The 25,882-nt window shown below is 39.0% G+C and overlaps 1 non-coding gene across 3 annotated transcripts; it reads left to right on the top strand.

The window, feature by feature from the left end:
• The first annotated feature begins 458 nt into the window (after positions 1–458).
• Positions 459–21,125, top strand: LOC132773179 (uncharacterized). 3 transcript variants are annotated; one of them, XR_010909917.1, is made up of 3 exons: positions 459–1,162; positions 7,473–7,544; positions 14,916–15,000. It is a non-coding gene; the product is annotated as an uncharacterized protein (transcript). The 3 variants fall into 3 exon arrangements; XR_010909918.1 differs by lacking the exon at positions 14,916–15,000 and adding an exon at positions 21,108–21,125 and having other exon boundaries at positions 460–1,162; XR_010909916.1 differs by lacking the exon at positions 14,916–15,000 and adding an exon at positions 15,046–15,225 and having other exon boundaries at positions 601–1,162.
• The last annotated feature ends 4,757 nt before the right edge of the window (positions 21,126–25,882 follow it).

Below are 25,882 nucleotides of genomic sequence, written 5' to 3'. Positions count from 1 at the left end.
TATCTATCTTTAAATGGGTATACATATAATGGTTTGAGAGAAGAATTAGCATTCAAATATATGCATTTAGCAATCTATAAGGCGTAACCAGAATTGACTGCTACAGCACAGATGGAAAGCAGCTTCTCAAGGGAGATTTGAACCCCATTTGTTTTCATTTGTCATCTCCTTGCTATACCAGCTCTCACACAAAAAACTTAGAACAATTAACTGTAAAATGATCTCTGCTAACATACTACTTTTAGATTTTAGCTGTATTTGGGAGCCAAGTACGCAGCTGGAGCGCAGCCAAGGCTGAACTCCGTCTGTTTCCTAGTCATGTGAAGCATTTTAAGTTTAAATATTCATTTCATGAAGAGATTGCAACCAAATAGATGATTTCCAAAGACATCACATGTGGGGAGCTGTAGGCTTTGTGGGCATGTGGCAAGAGGCTAGCCTCAGCACTTTTTCCATGGGGCCTTGGGCTCGCCACAGTTGTTGTAGCTCTGTTTTGGAGGATTTTGTTACTCATGAGGGAGTGAGAAGAGCAAAGCAGGAATTCCCCTTGGAAGGATTCCAAGCAATAATCACATCACCCAACTTATGCGCCGAATTCCTGCTGCACTAAATTGTGTGACTCACGTACATCCTCAACACTCTCACACAACACACAGCAGAGTCCAGTTTGCAGGAAACTTCTTGTCCGTCTGCTGCACCTAAAAAACAGGTGGGCTGTTGTTAAAGTAGGAAGCCTCTTTGGACCAACAGAAAAACAAGAGGAAGGATGTATTCGATGAGCACAGCTGCTGGGAGATGAGGTTACAACGTGAAGCTAAACAAAAGGAAGGAAAGGAAACAGATCTCTCTTGTGTACAGTGCACAGTGAGATGGGAGCCAAGCAAGTAGCTGTTTGACATCACTAAGGCTGAGCATTGGATTACAACAGGGACTTACTTGGCAAGGGAGTGGGGGAACCGCCTCCCTAGCCCTTGAAGGATCACAACTTCATTTAGCTGCCGTTCAAGCAAGGAAACTGGGTGTCTGAAAGTGTGACTCAGCTGACCACTTTGGCTGTTTGCCATTCCAAACCCACACAGCTTTGGGTGAATGTGAGTTTGAGCCGGACTGGAGCCTTGAATTTTAACAGCCCAGGTCCATCCGCTTGTTGGACCCATATTCTGTAAGTAAATTTTTGCATGGCAAAGAGCACTAAGCAACAAAATGTACACAGTAATGATGAAGGACCAACTTGCTCCATATAAAGGCACATTGGAATGGTTGCATGGAAATGTGAACAGATATTTGTTGTAAATGTATATATACTGTGGGCTTTCACCCCCACCCATGAATGATTTATTACTGCTACTGTAAAAAATGGAAACTTTTAAACTAGTATTCATGAATTAAATTAGGAGGACAATTTCAAAATAAAAGATGACAAATCTACTGTAAGCCATTAAAGATAAATAAAAAGAATTATGTTTTTATATAATCTGAATTCAACAGCTATTAGCATTGCTAGAGAGTGATACCTGTTTCATTATTGCAGCATTTTCATTATTATAAATTGGCCATTGCGTTTAGCATAATGCGTCTTCATATTTTTGGTAGCTGGAGGACTTAGAGAAAGAGGAGCTAATCAACTTTATGAATATTAACAACCGCTGACTGTTAAACTGATTCACAACTTATAAATATTCTAACTGCACTGTTTAATTTATATTCTAATGAAGGGTTGATTGCACATACATAGAGAGCATTATGATGTTTCTTACAGTATAAAACAACATTTTGAAAGTATGAGGTCAAGTTGAGTACATTTGCTAAGGACTGAGCACTGTCCATCGCAGCAGATCAGGATTTGGTAAGATGACTTGAAAAATTTCAGATGGTACAGACTGCAATTGCTGAAATCTTCATGGAGGCAGAGGGCTATGTAACATGGTTTTATGTTCCTGTGTTATAAATGCCATTTCCTAACTGAAAGCATGGGAAAAGTTTATTAAACTGCAAAAACTTTGTTTTTGTGGGACATCTTGCAGCACATTTAGCTTTGAATATGTTTTAGTGGATTTTAACTATGAATTGTAATACTGTTATGTTTAATTCTGTTTTAATGTTTGCATATTTTAAATTACGTGGTCATTCTTTTAATTATAAGCTACTTTGAGTCTCCTTCAGGGGGGATAAAGTGGGGTATAAATAAACATAACAACTACTACTACTACAATATAGTTATCATGTTTGCTGTGTATTAATCTTGATGTGTATCTACTACTACTACTACTACTACTACTAATAATAATAATAATAATAATATAGTATTTCAATGAATATCTCATAGAGTCGTCAACAATTCAACATAGCTTGTGGCAGCCACAAAAATGAAGTTTCTTGAGTATAACAATCACTTTCAAAGTAAGTGCCACACAATTGAACAGAAAATAGCATTTTCAAGCAGGAACAGCTTTTTTTCTCTAAATTTTGTTACATAGTGTTATGCTATGCTATGCTATACTTCACTTGTGTGCACAGTTCAGCTTGCTGCTTTCTATCTTTAAATCCATTAAAAGCTTGGGCCAAAGGTATCTGAAGGACCATACCTGCCCATCATCTTTGGATACCCCGCTTTGGAGACCTTCCAGCCAGGATTTATAAGATTGACAGGCACTAGAGATAACAAGTCTTCTCGATGGTGGCACATACACTATGAAATTGTCTCCAACCAATTGGTTGGTTATAGCTGTGCTGCTTTTAGAAGAATTTTTTAAAGTGATCAGTTCTCCCTCGTTTTTAATTGAAAACTTTTATTTTACCGTATCTGCTCTTGGCATGTATATAGGGCTGAAGATGTTTTGTTTAAACTGTAACTACTGTTTGGTACAATATTGTTAGTACATTTGCATTGCTTGTTTGCTGTAATTCAATTTGGTTTGAAAAGTGATTAAGAAATGGATTAAAGAAAGGCAGGCAAGAGTAGTTGGGGTTTGTGTTTGTTTTCTCAAATCGCCTGTTGACGTTTGGTAACCCCATGAATTTAAAAGTATTTTTAAGGCAAGGAACATTCAGAGGCAGTTTTATGAATTCCTTCCTGTGAAATATAGCCTACAGTACCTCCGATTCATTGGGAATTGCCCTGCTTCGATTCCAAGAGCCCTTCCACATAGCCAAATAACCCAGAATATCAAGGCAAAACATTCCACAATATCTTCTTTGGAGTGGGTTATCTGAGTCCACATATATTTCAGTTCAAAGTAGAAAATGTGGGATTTTATTCAGCTGTGTGGAAGGGGTCCAAGCATGGTTAATTGTTCAAATTGGGGGCCCACAAGAGGTCCTGGATGATCATATTGTCATTCTGCATCTGCCTATAGACACATAGCCTCTTCTGAATTCTCCCCCTTTCCCTCACCCGCCAATACATGGCCACATTGGAGGACAACATAAAGAAGATGGGTTTTCATGGAAGTGAGTCATTGCATGAGAGTGGTAGAAATTTTCAGTCTCTGCTACAAGAACAACAGAAATATATATATAGGCATAACTGGGATTTACATCTGCATATATTAATTACGGGATGCCAGCTTGAGTGTTTCAGAAGTCCTGGAGATTACTTTCACCATTGACCGCCATTATAGATGAACAGGCAGGTGCATAAGCAGTCATTTCTCAGCTATCCCCTCTTTTCTGTTGCTGCCATTGGTGTGGCAGCAACAACCAAAATCTCATATGGAGGTCCGTCCCAACCTTACAATCTGGGATGCTCTTAACTTCCTGGAACTTAATTTGAAACTTTCATCAGACAAAGCATGTAGTTTGCCATGGAACTATAATCCTGCCTTGCAGCAATGTGTTTGAAGTTACAGAAGGCAGTCCTCTATTTGAAGCATTGTCAAAGGGCAATCCCCAGATGTCCTCTATTCAAAACACTGTCCAGTCCAAGGCTGATTTAAAGACAGAGAGAGAACATTTCTTAAAGTAGCCCACGATACATTAGTAGCACGTGGAGAGCAGATTGAACAATCACTGTGTTTCTATTTATAATATAATGTTTGTATCTAATTTTGTTTCTATACATATAAAATAGCAAAGATAATGGGTATGTTTACAGTGAGCTTTTTATGTCCTTTTTTGGGTGATGCATATGGGATCACACTTCCTATTAACTACCTGTTCATTGTGAGTACTAGACTCAAGTCTAATATTTCAGCAGTTTTCTGTGTAATTTGCTGCGTTCATCTTTTCAAGAACTGTTTTCAAGAACATGACGAAGAACTGCCTGACTGTGAGAGCCGTTCAGCAGTGGACTCTCTGCCCCGGAGTGTGGTGGAGGCTCCTTCTTTGGAAGCTTTTAAACAGAGGCTGGATGGCCATCTGTCAGGGGTGATTTGAATGCAATATTCCTGCTTCTTGGCAGGGGGTTGGACTGGATGGCCCATGAGGTCTCTTCCAACTCTTTGATTCTATGATTCTATTAAAAATCACTGGACCAATAAACAAGATGATCAGAAAGGCACAGTGGCATCCATTACACTTATAAATCAGGAGTGACCCTCTAGATATTTTTGGACTGCAGCTTCCATAATTCACAAATATTAGCTCCACTGGCTAGAACTGATAAAAACTGCAGCAAAAAACCCCACAAACATCTGGGTGGCCACGGATGCCCACATTGTTGTGAATTAAAGGCATGTTTATAGTTCCTTTGTTGCTTCGCTGAATTCTTGGTAGTTTTGTTTGTCCTGCCCCCCTGGTGGTGCAGCAGGTTTAATGACTGAGCTGCTGAACTTGCTGACCAAAAGGTCTGTGGCTCGAATCTGGGGAGCGGGGTGAGCTCCTGCTGTTAGGCCCCTGCCAACCTTGCAATTCAAAAACATGCAAATGTGAGTAGATCAATAGGTACCACTTCTGCAGAAAGGTAATGGTGCTCCATGCAGTCATGCCAGCCACATGATCTTGGTGTCTATGGACAACGCTGGCTCTTCGGCTTAGAAATGGAGATGAGCACTAACACTCCAGAGTCAAACAAGACACAATATCAAAAGGTTCCATTCTTTAGTAACTGTTAAGGTGAGAAGAAATATCATTACATGGTAGAACAATTCCATAATATGTTCCAACATCAGTCATTCCCAATCTTATAGATTTCATACCCTACCAATCATTATTTCAAGAGTCCCACCACAAAAGGGAAAAAAACTATAATTTTCAGTGTTGTGAGTTGCATTGAGGCCTATTTCTGGGAGAAAACCAGCGGATAAGTCAAATAAATAAATAATGTTGATTCATTGAAAGGAAGAAGGTGAGGATTTTCGATTACATCTTCCCAAGATCCCAAATTAAAGGGTTATTTTTATTCTGGTTATGTGTTTTGAAATCAACTCTAACTTATTTTAGAGGTTTGCCATTGCCTACCTCTAAGGCCGAGAGAGTATAACTTGCCCAATGTCATCTGGTGGGTTTCCATGGCTGAGTGGGAAGCCTGGCTCCTATGGTTTACTCAACAATAACAAAGAGATATGATCTCCAACAACCACCTTCGCCTTGGCATGTAAGACAAGAGGATTTCCTCTACAGAAAATGTCTACACTGCATTTGTTGAATGGAACATCTGCACTGAGGTCATTGGTTTAAAAGCAGGAAAAGAAATAGGTATAATGGAAGATTGGATGATAATTAGATATATTTGCTCTGTACCGGAGAGGAGGAGTGCACAGACGTCAAATACTTAGAGAAGAACAAATGTAAAATAAAAAGAATTATCCTTTGTTAATGTTGCTGTCATTTTTTACTCGCTGGCAGGACAAATGCAGCAGTGATATACTGTGAGGGAATAAGCCATTTCTAAATATTTTTCTTTTTAAAATAATAAACTGGTGAAAGCTTGGCATAGGAAGAAGCCTAGATTAGGATGGTTGGGATCCAAGAGTCATTCCAAAAACAGGGCCTCCCTTTTCTGCTTATGTGCAAACCTTACCTGTGGAAGATCATTTTTTTAAAGATGTATCAGATTAAGCTAAATTGTACAATTGAGAGATGAGACATTAACATCTTTCAAGCCAAGAGAACAAATCATTATGAATATTCCTTCAATTCCTTGGTGTCTTTACATTCATAATGTCACAGGGACTAGCCTTCTCCAACTGAATGACCTCTCAATGTGTTTCACTACCATTATCACCATCATCAATCTAAATGAATGGGTTGTATGGTGTGCCATCACTCTTGGGTGCTATTAGTCTTAATGAAGGAGGGATGGACGTGGCACCTTTCCCCCAAGGGATTGCTTCTTGCCCTCCTATAGGAAACTGGAACTCCCAAAAACCCAAAACACTGTAAATAGCTCAAGATAAGTTTTATTAATCACAAAGTCATTTCTTCAAAGCAATGAGCTGGAAAACTTTAGAGGGGTGAAGGAAAACATACATTACAGTCTCAATTAGCCCTGGGTCTAAGGGGTTTGAAGCTGAGAAGCCTCACCAAGTTTCCTCTTTCCTCAATGGCTGTGAATACCGGAGCAAACCACAACCCTAGTTCAGATGGCCTATGTTTTGAAGACTCAGGATCTTCCTCTGGTGCCAAAAGAACCGCCTTGAAGGCGCTTGGGAACTCCTCAATGTTATCCAGGATGATCTGGACATAAAGCATGAGTCCCAAGGGTAAAAAACCTCAGAACTGGTGCTAAGAGGTAACTTAAATCAGGGTCCTTTAGAATAAAGTCTTTTACTCACGTCCGTATCGTAGGAACTCTGATGGCAGAATGAAGAAGAAAAAGGAAGCTCTCCCCTTCTGCAGGAAGAGTTGGAGCCAAACAGTACTGATTGACAGCTACAAGCAACCAATCCATACAACTATACATAAGCAGGGTAAAAAGGGGCAGGATTAAGCATGATACAACAGTTTAAATGTTGTAACTAACAATTCTATACATAGGTGGCGCCACTTGCGCCGTCACACTCCTGGCCTAGATTTTTGGACTTTCAAAAATTTAAACAAAATGAAGTTAAACACCTTTAACTTTTATAACTCTAAGACTGTAGGTCTTGCGAAAATAACACAACCATATAGCTAAACAGGCCTGTCAAATAAGGGGGGGGGGGGGGGAGCTGAGCTGCGTGGGATCTCATAACTTCCAGTTTAATTTTTAGTGGTTTCCTCCATACTTTGAGATAGGTTGAGGCACTTTGAGATATTGATTTGTATTGGTTTTGACTTATTTTGCAGATTATCAACAGTATATATCATGGTGTGGGTTCTTTTGGAAGCTTCATGAGATGTACATTTGAGCTCAGCAGGTTCTACTATTGCCAACACTGATTTAAACTTTACTTTGAACACTTGCCCTTTAAAATGAAATGAAACATCACTGTCTTTAAAATGAAACATCACTGTCTTCACCAAAAATCTAAAGAAGAAGAAAAATCAAATTATGGACCAGACACTTTCTAAAAAATCATGCTTATCTCTTCCTTTCCCTCCTCACTTTCCAGAACTACTTGGTGCCTTTTCATACATGGATGCCTATGAACCATCTTGCACAGAAGGACAATGAATTAAGTCAGGTATGTATTAAATTATTGCTGTAGCCGTTTCCTCAATAAAATAATCTAGGGCATCTCATTTTTTGTTTGTTTCTATGGTGATGGCATATAGCAGATTGGTTGGGGTTTCTTTGGAATAAAGTAATAATAAACCAAACGTACAAGATGCTACAGTAAAAAGGGTGTTATACAGATGGGGTTGGTCAGAATAGGACTGTGACTGGCTTAGTCTGATCCAGTGATCGCCATCAGGGAGTCAGTAGTGCTTTTACTGATGTGGAAGAGCTTTGCTACAAAGGTAGCAAAGCTCTTCCCCAGCATGGTAAGGAAAAACACACACAGATGCAGCTAGTTACAAGGAAAATGAAAGCTTGTCTACACTGCTGAAAAAAAATCCTAATCTGCATTGATCCTAAAGTTATTATTATTATTATTATTATTATTATTATTATTTACTCAATTTATATCCTGCCCTTTTCAACTCCGAAGGGGACTCAGAGCGGCCTTACAAATTAATCAGCAATTTGATGCTAAATATAAACATATAACAAATAAACAGTTACATTAAAACCAAAGCATTAAAACAACACAATTTAAAACCAATTATTAAAATTGGCACATCCAAAATCATAATCCCAAACCGTTCCATTTGTCAGTTCACTATTCCTTATTCTCCTGTTGCATTAAAACCTTGCTATTGGAAAGCTTGGTCGCATAACCACATTTTTACTTTCTTTCTGAAAGTCAGGAGGAGTGGGGCAGCTCTAATTTCACTAGGGAGGGAGTTACATAGCCAAGGGGCCACCACTTGAAGCTTGGCCACACAATCTCCAATCCTATGCATTATTTTCAATGGCATGGCCATGGGTGCTCCGCTTCCTCCACTCTCCTGTGTCTGAATATGCATATTTCCTATTAAGCAGGAGTGCACTAATACTGATATGCAAATACCTGCACACACTTTCCTCCTTAAACATTTTTTTTTAAATCATACCTGGAAAGAACCAGTTCCTCACGGATCAATTAAATGCCTAGTGCATGTCACTTCTCATCAACCTATTTTGCCCACCACTAACACTTCCACAAGGGTCCAAGCCACTGTAGGTGAATGGCATGAGAATTACCTGGGGACTCTTGCTTGGGATAGATCAGAATATTTCAATGTATATGCATATAAAACCATATGAAGCCACTGTGTTATTAAAGCACACTGTATTGTGATGTTATAGACAAATATGACACACTATTAACTGATTGTGAGATAGGTTGTAGTCAAAACAAGACAATTAACCTCCCATTCATGGCTGCATTAACTTTCATGCTCCAACAACAATACATTTTCAACTGCAAGTAAATGTTTTCTTTATGTGAGTTACTTAAATTATAATTTTATAAATGACGATTTTCAGTACCTGAATTTAACAATGTAGTATAATGTATATGTTGTTGTAGATATTGTAGTTATAAGAACAAGTCTTTAGGACATAATGTTGGTGTCTTCTATGATCTTACTAAGTGCTTTTGTTATGTTTAATAATAAAAAATGACTTAAATAACAACATGGGTTATTTACATCTTTGGATCAAGATCTTAAGTTGTATTGGATATTTTGCATTTTGTGAAACAGACTACTCTTTGCTATAGAAAGAATGACACAATGGAAAGGAAATGTAATACTGAGCATTCCTTATCCAGAATTCTGAAATACTACAAACCTCAACATTGTCCACATGGGTTGCTGAGTGAAACCTTTCCTTCTCAATTGTTCAATGTATTCAAACTTTGTTTTATATGCAAAATTATCTCCAAGATATGCACATATTTGTAAATACAAGTATTAAGAAATGCTTCCCCCCAACCCCCCCCCCCCAAACACTTCTGGTCCCGAGTATTTTGGATAGGGGATACTCTATCTTGTTTTACAAGATAAAGCACTGCTGTTTTCAGAGAACAGTTGTGGCTTTAGCTGAGGTACTTCTTGACCAGCCCTTCGTTTTCTCATTCTATCCTGGCCCAAGCCATAGGCTCAAGACTAAATCAAGGCAAGAGTTCCCAATGTAGTTGCAATATATACTGCCTGCTCTATTCTTAGCAAGGTGTAGAATGTGCCCTCAGTTTGATCCGGCACCAAGGTATGTTAAAAGATGCTTCAAAGCAAACAAATTAAATAGTATATCCTTTCTTTCCTAATGCTTCAAACAGTTCTACCCCATTAACTGAAAGGAAGCAAAGAGTCTAAATATAGCACCAAATTCTCTGCCTCATGAATAGTCTACTATGTGATATGGCAAGACTGGAGTAATTCGATCTTGCCTCTCCAAGATTGGGATCAAATTGCATTCCTGCCGTGAATATCAACAGTACTGCCTTTGGGGGACTTTCTAATTGCAGGTCCCAAGACAAGAATCGGGAAACGTGCAGCTACTTCAAAAACAAACAAAAGAAAAAGCATTGTTTTGCTGTCTTTTAAAAATTAAATACCTCTAATAAAATGGAAGAATATAAACAGCATTGCCCTGGGAAAAGAGAAATCCCCCTGTTGCTATTCAACAATAACCTGTTGCTTAGTGATATCCTCTGGGGTCCTCTCTTATTTCTGTTTACAGAGTTGTAGAAGTTGAAAGGCATTTCCCCGCTGTGCTACAATTTGACATTCGTTTTCAAGGAATACTGTCAAATTCACTTTCCATGAAAAAATAAATACAGGTTTAAACTCTTTCAGGAGTGAATTTCCCTTCGAGGGAGGGGGGGTTGGCTTCTCTCACTTCCTGTTGTCTCACCCCTGTTCTTAACTATGAGTTGTTTGTAAGTTGGATGTTTGTAACTCTGGGACTGCCTATATACTGTTCTCCCACAGAAATATATAAGATGTAGTCTGCAAGCCAAATTATACATGCAGCGATCTCAAAGACACTTCTGTTTTCTTGTCTTTGGCTAAAGTTCAGGGTTGTGTTCTGAAGGAGTGGCAGGAAAGACATGGTGCTTTTAGCACAGTGGGGCAATTCAGGAAGGGCCCCACCCCTTGTTCCTACTAGCTATACTGTTCCTCTCCTAGATCAAATCGTGGAGGGGAAAACAATTCTGTAAATAGGATATGTCCAAAGTTACCAAGACACCCTTCTCCACAATCTCTTGGAGTCATTTTACAATTTTAAAACAAGTTGGGTTTGCTGTGAGTTTTCCAGCCTGTATGGCCATGTTCCAGAAGCATTCTCTCCTGATGTTTCACCCACATCTATGGCAGGCATCCTAAGAGACCTCACAACCTTTGAGGATGCCTGCCATAGATGTGGGTGAAACGTCAGGAGAGCATGCTTCTGGAACATGACCATACAGTACGGAAAACTCACAGCAACCCAGTGATTCTGGTCATGAAAGCTTTCGACAACACATTAAAATCAAATTTCCTTTCAAATGGCAATACATTTCCAGAAACATATTTATTGGGGGTAGAATAGGTATCAAATACAATATCTGCATTGCCCATGTTTCTGATATAAAGACTTCAGTGTTTTGTTTTCATGCTACACAGTACAGAAGCATGGTTCCACTTTAACTGCTGTGACTGTATCTTGGGATTTCCAGATTGGAGATAAGCCTTGTATTACTCAGCCAGAGAGCCCTTTGCCTCATTAGACTACAAGTTGTAGGGTTTCATATCAAGAGCTGCTAAAATAGAATCATAGTACTATAAAGACACCATGTGAAAGATCCTTGCTTAATATTTAGTCTAAAGTCTTATCTGCACCAGCCCTTTAACCTGAAGTGGGCTAGAAGTTGCTCCTGGGTGTTTAAATGACTTCCAGGGACTTCAAGTCCTTAATCTGGCTACACCATAGGATGGAATCGTAAGAGTTCCTAGTGCTCCAATTTTGTAGTGCAAAAAGACCCTCAAATCTAAAGAATCTTCAAGTAGCATTATGGGGCATTTCCCCTTTGTTTTGCTTTTTTTCCCCTCTCTGTGAAGACTCCTGTACTGGAAACAAAACCAAGATACAACCTTGCTCTTTTATGTTGTCTGATCAAGTGGAAACAACAGAAGCAACATCTTTATCTATCTACCATCAGTCACATAAGCTATCAATAACTTACACCATCATACACAATATGCCCCTGAATACCAATTGCTAGTGAATACTAGTGAAGAGGGTAGAATTAGGCCTAATTGTAGTTAGTTCCAGGAGGGTAGATTTTGATTGAATGTTGGAAGTAAGTTCTTGACAACGAGAGCAGTTTGGTAATGAAATCAATTTCCTAGAGAGGTGATGAGGCTTCCTTCTCTGAATGTCTTCAAGAAGAGGCTACCTATTGACAGTGCTGCACTGAGCAGAGGGTTGGCCCTGATGGACCATAAGGCCCTTCTCATCTCCATGGTTCTACAAAGAAGGTGTGCAAGAGGTATTCTACTAAGGTCCTGTTTGTGAGCTTTCCCTGCACACCAGTGAGCAACATTCTTGCACTCCTATTTTTTCATGCAACATGCAAGAAGAAATCCTGAACATTTCAGCAAAATTTTGTCCAGCAGAGAGTTTGCATGTGTTTGTGTAGGACTCCCAGAGCTTAAGTTGAGATTTCTCATTTCTTACAAAATGATGGAGGAAAATTTATAGCAATTCTGTTAACAGTTCCAAGAAATTCTTGAAACCAGGCCCACATGCCTCTTTGCTTTGCATAATAGCAGGGGATGTTCACAGTGGCCACAAGGGAAAAGCCAAAAATATTCATGTTGTCCTCTACTGTCATATAAGACCTCAGAAATAATCTTTACTTTTAAAACATTTAAAACCTCTGAGGCATTCTTTGCTCTTGTTTTGACTTTTAGTCTGACAAGAAGTTCCAGCAAAAGCCTAAACAGTGTAAAGAGTGAAAAAAGAGCATAGGGTGAGGGGTGAAATGGGAAAACTCAAGGAGGCTGCATGTTGAGAACACAATCATGAACACCTCTTGAAATTTTCATGAAACTCCCAATGCAATTAAATATTAGAAGCTTTGACTGGGGAAGCATCACCATCTGTGAAGTGGGGCACTGGCCACTGGGATTGCCCCGCTGCCCTGCTAATTTGCCTCAGAGACTGGTGAATCGCTCTGCGGGACCTCTTCAATGTGATGAGGTCCTAAATTTAGACTTAGTTTAGACTTAGAATTCTTTGCTTAATAGATCAACTGTATTCCCCTGAAATCTACTTTCTAATGTATCTGGATTTAATCTTTTGTTCATCCTCTGGTAGTTCTGAAGAGTGCAATACAATTCTCTAACAAAGAATTCTAAGTACCATACAAAATCACAACTCCCAGGGTTCTGTAACATGGATCCATGATTATTAAAATCTGCAAGTGTGCAATGCAAATGCAGGGTGTCTAGAAATTATCTTTAGAATTTCAATTGTACATAGAATTGACAATTTAGAATCAATTTTGATAACTTCTACTCTTCACATGAAGACAACTCATAAATAGATGGGCACGTTGCTTTATTATTTCTCCCTCATAACACTTATCTTGGTTTGAGGATCACACAATCCCTTGCCTCCAGGCTCTCTCCCTCTCATGTTAGTGGATTTGAGAATCAGTTCCATATTTTAGTCGGAATTTAAAGGATCAATCTAAAGTTGATGTACCTGTTTGTAAGACAGAGTCACCACCTTGGAGAGTTCCTTGACAAATCTGACCCAAACTAAGAGCAGATTCACCACTTTGCTAATTGGGTGCCACTAGCTGCCACTTTTTTATCATGTCAGAAGTGACTTGAGAACATACTGCAAGTCGCTTCTGGTGTGAGAGAATTGGCCATCTACAGAGACATTGCCCTGGGGATACCTGGATGTGTTACCATCCTGCTGGGAAGCTTCTCTCATGTCCCTGCAAGCTAAAGCTGACAGATGGGAGCTCTCGTGGATTTGAATTGGCAACCTTCAAGTCCGCAACCCAAGCTTCAGGTCAGGAGTTCAGCCAGCACAAGGGGTTGACCAATTGTGCCACCACAGCTCCACAAGCTGTCACTGTAAAGATGAGATGGTAAAGGGTTCCATTCAGAACTTCCAATGCGAGAGGAACTTGTGCCTCAGACAGTGTCACAGTTGATGCTGTTGGATCCTAACTGCCAGGTAACTTTAAATGGTCTCATGGGACATCGGGAAATGGGGAGGGGTTCTTATTCTCTGGCCAAAATTAGGGAAAGAAGGGGTAGATTATAGGAATCAATATGGCTTCTTCAGATATTCAGTTGCCAAGAAGTCAATGGTAGTTCTATTTTTTTAAGTCTTGCAGGCCTGTGCTGCTTTGAAAATAAGGCCAATTTCCATCTACAAATAGTTGATTTGTACACAACCTTGGCAAGGACTAGAGGTGAAAATAGAAGGCAAGCAAGATTTTCATAGGAAAGGTAGCTCAGTTGGACTCAGGACTAGGAGCCAAATAAAAGGACTGTACATTAATAGCTGGATAACGTTTGAATACAACAGGAGTGCCTTTATCCTGTCTATATATTAACCAATTGCACCAGACCTTGTTTGTTCTCTTCCCCTAGTCTTCTTCTGCAGTTCCACAGGGAATACATTTTCTCTTGTGCACATGTAAAGGTAAATGGTTGCCTAGAAACCATAAGATGCTGAATAGTGTAATTTTCGGAGGGAAGGTATTCTGAATTATTGCAGAATTTATCGATTACAAGCAAGGTGTAATTGTAAACAACTGATGGGAGGGAAGGCTATGTAGGCAGTAGCCCTTCCTTTTAAAAAGCAGCTCTTTTAAGGGTATCAGTGTTTTAATATATGAAGCATACAAGGGTATGGGTCTCTTTTACACAAATATACACCCATCGACTGACCAAAGGAGGAAAGAAGCAACTGCGACTAAATGTAACTTCTGATTTTAATTTTTCCATTCTTATTTTAAAATTCACAGTAGTAGAAAAGATATAGCCTGCTACAGGTCTTTCATCCTAAGCAACCCACCTGCTGAAATATGCAGTTTGTAATACTGAATCTACCTTGTAGGATTACACATTTTGGTGCCTCCAATGCTAGACCTGTTTCCAGGTATATTAGACCTGCCAAAACCTATCAGCTCTAGTTCTGAAGATACAGAATGTATGTTCTATGCCAGTCTTCTTATGCATGCCCATAAAAAATCGTGATAACTATATCTAAGAAGCTAGAGCTGATATGGTCTATCCAATGCAGTTTTTCTGACCCTTCACTCCAGATAACCCCAAGAACAGGCCTAAAAACCAAGGCACCAAATAAACCCTTTTTCTGGTTGGCCTGTGTTATTTATTGATATTGTTAAGCTGAATCACTCAATCCAAAAGCAATGATTTGAGGAGAAAAAGCTACTGGATTTCAAAGCCAATGCTTTAGATGCGGCACTGTGGCACTTTTGTTTTTGTCTTAGGGAGAAGCTTGGTGAACTGTAATGGTTTGCTGTGCCTTACTATTAAAATAGGTGGTTTGGCTGAAGTACAGTACTGCTACAAGCCCTAAGGTAAAGCTGTTATTGCTTTTCAAATTCCCCTTCATTACAGTTAAGTCCAGGACTGCTGAGCTGGAGAGTTTAACATTTAGGAATGTCTGAGAGCAGAAAGGGAACCTATCTCAAACAGTGTCAGAAATGCCATGTCGACATGAACGGAGACATGTTAGATGCACAAGGTGTCTGTCTTCGTTGCAAAGCTGAGGCAGGAGAGGAGCAGCAAAAGAAAGACAACAGGTAAGGCAAGGTAGAACAGCAAGATTTGGATTAAGATACAAAATAAAAACAAAAATATGCATATATTACAACTGACATAATATGTCTGCAATAACTATACAAAAATAAACTAAACACAAAAGAATTATAGGTTGCTTCTAGTTTGTCAGATTGTGACTACTGTATATATAATATACTAACTCTTTCTATGTGTTGTTATCAAAATACAAATGTTTATAACACTTATATTTCTACTTTAAGTATTACTTTTGCATATAAGCACAACTTCTTTTAACCAAAGACTAAAGTCAATCCCAGGCCCCACTTATTCTTCATGTATTCAATCACTAAACTTGCCTTTTCTCTTCAAAACATTGTCCGTTTGTCCATATCTGAATAATCATGCACAGTTGAAAGGATGTTCTGACAAGAGTTCACACCTACCTTGGTTATACAGGCAAAGGATTCCTGAGAGGTTTAATTTCTGATCACTATTCTGCCGGCAAAGGTTATTTCTCAGTAGAAAAATGAAGTTGCAACTTCCTTTCTGGACTTCATAGAAGAAAGAAACACAAGAGACATATAATTTTTAGTGGCAAAACCAAGAGTAAAAAATACCATTATGCTTACTTTTTATTTTTCATTCTCTAAGACCAACTTACCATGATCTCTACATTCCAATAGTATGTGTTACCACCTCTGCCCTCAGGGTAATATATCTTGTATGTATCTATCTATCTATCTATCTATCTATCTATCTATCTATCTATCTATCTATCTATAGAATAGAGTCAGCTGATACCGCAGAAAAAGAAGACATACTGGTGCTTTCTTGGTATCTTGACATCACCAGGCCTGGTTAATACATGGAATGCTTCAAAAACAAAAACACATGGGCATCATTTCATGTGAGAATCTTTATATGAGTGTGCTTCCCATGCAGTTCAGCCAAGTTAGCTATGCCGCTTGAGGCTTTGCTAAGGTCCACCACTGTGTTGGGAAAGTTACAAAACCTAAGGGCTCCATCTGCTGGTTGACAAAATTGTGAATCCAGCACACCCTTGAACAGTTTTAAAATTATAGCTAGGATTTCAGATCAGAGGCTTTTCTGTCCTGCTACTATTACTCTACATATTTAATTATGCACTCCCCAAAGCAACATAGAGTCCTTTTCTTTCTCTCAACAGTATATTAGAGCAAGGGTTCTCAAACTTTTTCAGCCACTGAGCCCTTTTTGAAGTAAAAGGTTTACTTGCAGTTTCTCAAGTTGCTCCTGACACGACAATAATAATAATAATTGTATATCTATCAGGCATGGCCAAACTTTTGAAGAACAATTTTAACCAACATAAACCTAACAGTATTTTAGTTGCTATCTAGTTCAACCACCTTTTGCTTTGCAGAAAAAGCACAATCAAAACACCCCCAACACATTGCCATCCAGCCTTTGTAATAATAATAATAATAATAATAATAATAATAATAATAATAATAATAATAATAATAGCAGCAATCCCAGGGGCCATCCAGTTCAACACCCTTCTGTTATAGAGAAAAGGGAAGGCGAGGGGAAAAGGCTTTTGGCAGTGAGGGAAGATGGGGAGGAGCAGGAAAGAGGAGGGAAAGCTTGGAGGAGGAGGAAGGGGGAACTGTGGCCCCTCAGTATGCTTCACGGAACCTCAAGGGTTCTGCGGAGCACACTTTGAGAACCACTGCATTAGACGGATAGATGTACAGTAGCCATGGATCTCCAAGGGTTTCTGATTCCCACAGGTTTAAAAACTGTAAGAGAAATTACTGCTATAGAAATAAAACCCTCTACGATAAGAGATCTTTATTAATTCATTTCAGAGTTACTTACCTGCAAAATATATTAATTGGTTGCCAGTTTGACTCTGCATAACTCATCCGTTTTAGAGTTAGCTGTTGAAAATCCCTGATCTGTCATCTTTCAGGCTCCTGATGTGTGCGTAAAAAAATTGTTCCATCCTAAGCCACCATTTTGCATCTTATCTCTCACCCCTTTGGTCATTATTTCTGCATTTGTTTTAGTTAGTGGTTTTCTAAATAGAGACCTCCTCCCAGGCTGAAATCTTATAATTTCTCTGTGTTACAAGAAATATACCATACTATTTTCTGTGCCATTTTTTTAACCATCTGGTTGGCACTGACATGATCAGCCCAGGTTTTCCAGTCTGAATTGTCAATAGAGGGCAGTTCTTGAGAAGACGATTGGCTGAAGGAATGGGTATCCTTAACAGTGCAGAAGGTGAAAATGTTTCTCAAGGGTGAACAGTTTTTAGCACCGCCTTTCTTTAGCACCTCATCAATCATGGAACTTTGTAGATGTGTTGATAAGAGAGTGTGGAAGGGAGAGACTGTCATGGCCAAGAAAAGAGAATAGTTTTGCAGCCAATCTGTTAAATGGGAAAGCAGAAAAGAGATAATGCCTAGAAGCAGCTAGTCTGACTTTGCACATCTGTGCAAAAGGGATTTACCCTTTTCCTGGAGTTCATCTCTGAAGGGCAGGTTTCCAGTTTATGAGTAAAAAGAAGAAGGAAACAAGCAAATGATAACATGAACTGAAGGCCCTCTTGCTATTTCATGTATTTTAGAAGCATAACCAGCCTCATGGGTAGATTTCTTGGGTTTTTTGCAGCAAGAGAACTTCACAATTTCAACCCTGCTCTTTGCTGCATCATATGGCCTGTGAGAGTTGTCAACTGAACACTCATAAAATCATATATTCTTAGAGTGGAAGAGTCCACAAGGACCATGTAGCCAACTCTTCTGTCATGTAGGAATACACAACTAAAACAGCCAATCCAATCTCTGCTTAAAGTTCTCCAGAGCAGCAGAGTCCACCAAAGTCTAAGGCAGTCCATTCCATTGCTGAACAGCTCTTACAGTAAAGAAATACTTCCCAGTGTTTTGGTGAAAGCTCTTTCATGCAGTTTGGCCCCTTCTACATGATTTCCCTTCAGACATTTGAAGGTAGCTATCATGTCATATCAGTCTTCTTTTCCCCTCACACTAAACATACCCTGTTCCCTAAGTCATTCCTCATAGCCCTTGATTTGTAGACCTTTTACAATCTTGGTTATTCTCGTCTGGATATGTTCCAGCCTTCTAATATCTTTCTTGGATTGAGATGACCACAACTGGAAATAGTGATGTTTGACCAAACTACGGTAGAATAGAGTGGTAGTACTACTTTCCCTGATCTGAACATTATAGTTGTGCCAGGCCCGTAGCCAGGATTTCGTTTCGGGGGGGGGGGGGGGCTAAAAAATTTTCAGGGGGGGTTTCGGGGGGGCCTGAGTTTCGGGGGGGGGGGGCTGAGTCTGAGTGAAAGAGGGTCTAGCCTAGCAAACCTTTTGTGTCATTACCCCAATACCCCCATGCATATGGGATATATTGAGTATGGTGATCAGATCATGCTATGAATAAACGTAACAGTTTAAATAATGCACCAGTAAGGCCTTTTCGCGAACCACCATGAGAATTTCGGGGGGGGGGGCAGACCCCCCCGAGCCCTCCCCCTGGCTACATGCCTGAGTTGTGCTATCCTTTGTAAATAATGAAGATGTGAAGACAAAGGATCGGGGTTTTCCAACCAGTTTTATGCTGAGGCACAGCACTTGTTCATATGTACATAGAATATTGTTGTGTGCACCTAAGCAGTAAGATTTCAGGGCTCCAGTGCTGACCTTTTCTTTGAATTATTTCACTGGAGACTCACTAGCTTTTTGTAGTATTTGCATTTATTTACAAATATAGTGGTAGAACCTGATGTATATTCATAGCATCACATTCCAATAGATGTCCTAAAGCTTACAGCTCCATCTTCCAGAAAGCAGTTTGGCTCTCAGTGCCAACATAGTAAGATGAGATCTATTTTTTTAAAATAATATTTATATCCTGTACAATATCAAGACATCTCAGGGTGGCTTAGAAATAGTATTAAAGCAGGTTTTAAAAGATAGATAATTAAATGTTAACATATTAAACAGTACAATGAGATAAAAACAGATTTTGAAAATGTAAATGCTTTTAAAATGGCATGTAACAGTCTTTGGGCTGAATTAATGAGGTTCAACCATTTTAGTAAACAGCCAAGTTTTAACTTTGCACCTATTTGACTTTATTGTTAGGTCTTCAAAGGGAGATAACTTGGTTGAGAAAGCAGGTCTTAAACATCTGGCAAGCTCATATAAAGAAAAGCACTTCCCAAAATACCAAGATTCCAAGTTGCTTAGGGCTTTAAATGTCACCACAGGCACTTTGAAATTAGGCTGGAAAGGTATTGGCAACCAGTGTAAGTCTTTGACGGCTGGCATTACATGCAGTTTATATCGTATTCTAGTCTGCATTCAAGCTACGACATTTTGCTGCAGTTTCCGAGTCTTCTTCAAGGACAGCTCCAAGTAGAGTGCATTACAATATTCTAATCAGGAAGTTACCAGGGCATGGATTATTATGGCTAGTAGTATATCTGTCCAAGAAAGGCTGTAGCTTTGAATGAATGTTTGCCATTGTATATTTTGTTGTGAGCTGCCCTGAGTCCCTTTGGGGAGATAGGACAGGCTATAAATAAAATTTCATTCCATAGCTGGCGCACCAGTCAAGCACTCTGAACCACAGGGTCCAGGTAGTAGCAGAACTTCTATAGAGAAGTGCCTCCTACTCTAGTGATAGGGATGGATCTAAAACTACTCTCAAACTATGCACTTGCTCCTTCACAGGGAGTGCAACCCCATCCAAAAAGGGTATTTACCCAATTATTTGACCCAAGAACTGCCAATCCACACAGCTACCAGATGGAATAAAAATGTAATGGTTAGCATCCTGACAGTGCTATATGCACTTATACGTTACTTTACAGAAGGCTTGCACTTTTTGGGCCATGTGTATTCGGTTCATAGTCGCATATGAAAGTTTCATTAGTCTAATTGTTCCACATGGAGTTGTGCATTCTTGGATAGCAACTACTGATAAGTTCCATTAGTGTATCACTATATTCCTCGGGATTATGGAAACTTTTGCAGGTAGTGCAATTGATTGTACATTGCTGATATTGAGTAGAAGGGCTGTATAGTGTAGCCACCACATGACTACTTAAGCATGAGCTAATATTAGTTTTACATGTCCATAACTGCAGAATAAAGCCTTTTCACCAATCATTTCCACCTGCCTTTTACATCACCCCTAATGGAGAAGCCTAATCAGACAATAAACCATACTGTAAATCTACTTCTCTACACAATGGAATAAAGGTGCAACACAAAAAAAGTTTCAAAGGATCTTTAGGTAACAGGTCATTAAGTACCTTCTCTCTTGTTGCTATCTCTCTTCTCTTCACACGGCACATATTTCAGCCTGAGATATTGTATCATGGAATGAAAAAGTGAAGTAAACAATTTTTTGCCGTGGGGGGGGGGGGGATCCTTTCTATAGCAGAACTACTATAGAAAACAAAACAAAACAAAAAATAAAACTGGAGACTGGATTTCTTTTTTAAAGTCTTTAATTTAATTTTGTTCGCTGGGTGTTTTTCATTAGGAGAGAAATTATAAGAAGCAAATCCTAGAAGTACCCATTTTCTGCTCCAATGTATTGAATTGGATTTACTTTATTTAACATCTAAATTGAAGCATTTTCTTTTTCATAAGATATCACTTTATATGAAGTTATTGGACACTTTGCGTCACAGTGCACATCTGTCTGCTTTTATATCATCTATTAACCCGAGCTATGGCAATAACTTTCAAAGGCACAACATAAAAATGACTCCTTATTCATGATGACCAGGTTCAGTGGTTTCAGATAATCAACATAGATTTTTAATGAGAATGTATCCTTGATACGCTCTCAACCATTCATGTCTCTGTTACACAGGGATTCTGTTGCAAAGAATGTAGGTGAGATGGATCCTGAGGCAAATTACTCTGAGTTCATTGGTTGTGACCGAAGCGGACGAAGAAATGCAGTCCCTGATCTTCAAGGAGATGCAACTGACCTTAAACTGGAGAAACTGGCAAGCACCATGGATGATATTGCCCTTGCAGGAGAAGGTGAGTTACTCTGTGCCCCAGACAAACTGAAACCTGGAAAGCAGTCAAGGTAATTTAGGAAGGTCACATGGAAATGTTTTGCATAATTTACATGGGAGTTGATTTCAATGTTCATGAAAGTATATGCTCATGATATATCTACTGAGAAGTGCCATATTCACCAATATTTCTCAGATAACCGAGGGACATGCTTCTAACATGTTTTTTTCACTCCCAGGATTGATGCTTATCTCTCCAGATTTTTGATTTCATAGTCAAGCTCTCAACAGTTCAAAATGAACTGCACAAAATGGTTCCGTTTGAATTGCATAATAGCTTCAATACGTGTGGATAAGCATTTATCAGGGTATGAGAAACCCATGACCCATTTGTCCTAAAGTATATAAAATGTGGTCTCTGCACTCTGTTTGGAATAGCATGACCACTGGTTTAGGATAATTACTGATCACCACTTTATACTTGATTCGTGTGAGTCTCCAACACTAACCACTAGAAGAATCCTGGGGTAAATTATCCTTACTTGGGCTTTTGATGATGACATTTTGTTGTACTTCTCTTTTTACCAAGACCTTTGTAAACCTCACAACCTTGCCATAGATGCAGGCAAAATGTCAGGAGAGAATGCTTCTAGAACATGGCCATATAGCCCAAAAAACCTACAACAACCCACCTTTGTAAACATTTTACAAATCCAATTTTAGAAAGTTTACCAGGGAGATCTGTAGGATTTTATGTTGATTATCTTTTGGCTGACTAACACCACAAAATTACTGCTAAAATTGCTAGCTTTTGTGCAGTAGCAATAGCTTGTCGGCACAAGATGCTGTCACATTCTTAGAAGGTTTTAACATTTATTTCAGTTTTTACCATTGTTTTTTACCATTGTAATTTTAGCATGTAAATGTTTAATACCGTTTTCACTGTCATATTCAATACTGGGTTTTACCTTTTCTTTTGACATTGTTCCTTAATACCTAAATGTATATGTTCCTATTCTGACATTTGTGCATTTTTGGTGCTGGTCATTGACCGTAATAAATCAATTATATATCTGGGTGTACATTAGTAACAAGATATATACAACAGAGATTTTTAGTAGCGACTCTAGAAAGGGAGCCAAAACTCAATTAATAACAGCCCTGGTAAGAAGTACAAACATGGTTTCACCTAGAAACATGCATGCATGCATAAATAAATAAATAGTCATTTTCCAGGAACAGATATCACAATATAGGACTCTTCCTCTTTAAATATCACTGGGATCACTGGAATACATGTTTTTTAGTTTGCCAATATTATCCAACAGGATAGGAGCCCCTTGTGGAGCAGTGGGTTAAACCCTTGTGCTGGCAAGATTGAAGACTGACAAGTCACAGGTTTGAATCCGTGGAGAGCACGGATGAGCTCCCTCTGTCAGCTCCAGCTCCCTATGCGGGGACATGAGAGAAGCCTCCCACAAGGATGGTAAAACATCCAGGCGTCCCCTGGCCAACATCCTTGCAGATGGCCAATTCTCTCACAACAGAAGCAACTTGCAGTTTCTCAAGTCGCTCCTGACACAAAAAAAAATCCAGCAGGATTCCTATGGAAATTTCAAGATCAATCTATTTGTGTGAGTAAAAATGCTTTATTTTGCCAAAATCTTAGGACCTAGAGAATTGAAAAACATGCACGCCATATTTCAGTCATGCTTTATACTTCAGTTTCTTCGCAGAACTTTCTTCCCTCCTCATTTCTGTTCATACAGAGAACTCATGGAGCCAACCACCTAGGAGTAATATATTGTTTTGGCTGTATTGTTACTAAGCAAACTGCATTTCCTTGCCAAAGAAAAACATTTTATTGGATTCAATGTAGTTCTTTCCTCCACAAACAGTTATATAACTATTTTCCCCCACAGAAACTCAAGAAGATGCTGCTGCAAAAAAATCTGGAATGACTCCTAAGATTCAAGACAGAAGCCCAACTTTGTAAGTTTTCCGATCTGCAAAAAGTTGGGACTCTTCCATCTGCAAGAAATCAACCTGCAACAGGGAGGCTCTCACTTAAAGGCCTCTGCTATGAACATCTGGATCTCAGCTATGACTTTCTGTGGCAAGCAGCCAGTACCGTCAAAGAACTCTCTTTCTGTAACAGCAAAGGAAGATCTACTCCAGTGACTTGAGTCGTAAAACATTAGCAGTTATTTTCCTGTATAGGAAAACACATGAGTAATAATATATACACTTCAGAGTTTATTGTAAAAGGTACATTTTCTTCACGTAGTAAATACAAAATATTTATTCTACACCCCTAAATTATTACTCTGCTGCATCCTTCTCCATGCACATGACACGGCTAGTATTTGGTGGCTGCGTACATGGGGATTATAGGATACCATTCACTAGACGTTTCTCACACATGAAGATACTGAGGTCACTAGAAGATGCATAAGAGCAGTCATGCTCACAAACAACTCCAATGCAGTAACAAGGGATGGCAATGGAAATTTCCCCCTGGATGTACCCATATCCTTCTTGAAGAAAGACAAAAATGAAATCCACCTATTTCTAATTCACCAACTTAGTAGTTCTCTTTTCTGACACAGAAGAAAGGACTGAGGTTTATAGATATCCACCATCCATACCAAATTGTTCAGCATTGCTGATGAGGTGCATTTTGAAAACTGGTTTCATAATAAAATGGAAGGCAGCACATCTTCAAACTAATTCATTAAGTTCTATAGCATTCAATTGCTCAGTCAGATTTTGTGCCTAGTGTTAACAGACATAATTTGTGTTGAAATTTGCATGCAAATTTGTAAACTTGTTTTTTCAACAATTAAAAGCAAATGAAGTTTTTTTTGGTTGCAGTTGATATTCTTCTCTTTCCCCTGACAATTTATCCGTAGATTCACTGTTAGTCTTATGAAAAGTTCTGAATTACTGATGTGGAAACAAACTTTTAGGAATAATCAGGCTCATTTATGCATGAAATAGAACCCAATTCTCAACCTTGTTTGTGGAGAGCACCATAAACTAGTTGATGTGCATTAGGAGTGGAAACTTCACCCTTACATGGTAGTGGTTATTTAGTTATGCACTAGTATGCTATCTTTCTTCCAGAGTAGGACCCAAAGTGACTTCTAAAACAACAAAAAATGAATGTTATAGACTCAGAGTTGGAAGAAACCACAAGGGTCATCTCATCCAACCTCTTGCCACACAGGGATGCACAATCAAAGCATTCCGGATAGATGGCCATCAAGCCATAAAACATTTCCAAGACAGACCCAAATTTAGAAAAAATAAGCAGGCACTGATGTACTATTTTCATTTCCTTTTGTCTACCTAGAATTCCACAATTTAGTTCAATTGGTTTTTATTATGAGTGAGAAATGATTCTTATCTACTTTCTCTCCACACTTGCATAATTGTATTAGTGTCTTATCTCCTTACTTGCCAACCCTGCCCACAAAAATAATTTGTAAACCTTTCCAAAGACACACACACACACTTCCCCCAAGCTGGTTCACTTTATACCACATTGAACCATATGTGTCATTTCTTTGCCCAGCCATCATGATTTTAGATGTCCTTTAGGAACTCATTACCCCCTTTTTGCTTTTACCATTTTGGATAATTTGGTGTCGTCAGCATTCATGGTCACTTCACCGCTCACCCCAACTCCAAATCATCTAGTCAGCCCTTCACAGTCACTGGGATTAGAGAAGGCACGGGCAAACTTTGACCCTCCAGATGTTTTGGACTTTAACTCCCACAATTCCTAACAGTTGGTAGTTGAAGTCCAAAACACCTGGAGGGCCAAAGTTTGCCCATACCTTGGTTAGACTCATGGGGCTCCAGTGAAAGTGGAGAAGAACACACACAAAATTGATATTTTTCTACTTGAGAGAACTTGGAAATAAAAAATTCTAGGATCTTAGAAATTATAGGATTTCCTGCATAGTTTTGGATAATTGTACTAAAGGACCTAGAGATTCCTAGAAATGTATTCTCTCTAGAAACCTCTAAGTCATCCAGCATGAATAAAGGAAGTTGACCATAGAATCACACTGGAGGATGTGGAGCAATGGTTCTCAATATTCCTAATGCTGCGACCCCTTAATACTGTTGTTCATGTTGTGGTGACCCTTAACCATAAAATTATTTTCATTGCTTCTTCATAACTGGAATTTTGCTACTGTTATGAATGGTAATGTAAATATCTGATATGCAGGATCGATTTTCATTCACTGGACCAAATTTGGCACAAATACCCAATATGCCCAAATTTCACTACTGGTGGGGTTCGGGGGTGGGGTGGGGTTGATTTTGTCATTTGGGAGTTGTCGTTTTTGGGATTTATAGTTAACCTATAATCAAAGAGCATTCTGAACTCCACCAATGATGGAATTGAACCAAACACAGAACTCCCATGACCAACAGAAAATACTGGAAGGGTTTGGTGGGCATTGACTGAGTTTCAGAGTTGTACTTCACCTATATCCAGAGAGCACTGTGCACTCAAACAATGATGCATCTGGATCAAACTTGTCACAAATATTCAAAATGCCCAAATGTGAACACTGGTAGAGTTTGGGGAAAATAGACCTTGACA

The sequence above is a fragment of the Anolis sagrei genome, chromosome 4 (assembly GCF_037176765.1).
Source record: "Anolis sagrei isolate rAnoSag1 chromosome 4, rAnoSag1.mat, whole genome shotgun sequence".
Lineage (NCBI taxonomy): Eukaryota > Metazoa > Chordata > Lepidosauria > Squamata > Dactyloidae > Anolis > Anolis sagrei.
This window is presented reverse-complemented; position numbering and strand designations above follow the sequence as displayed.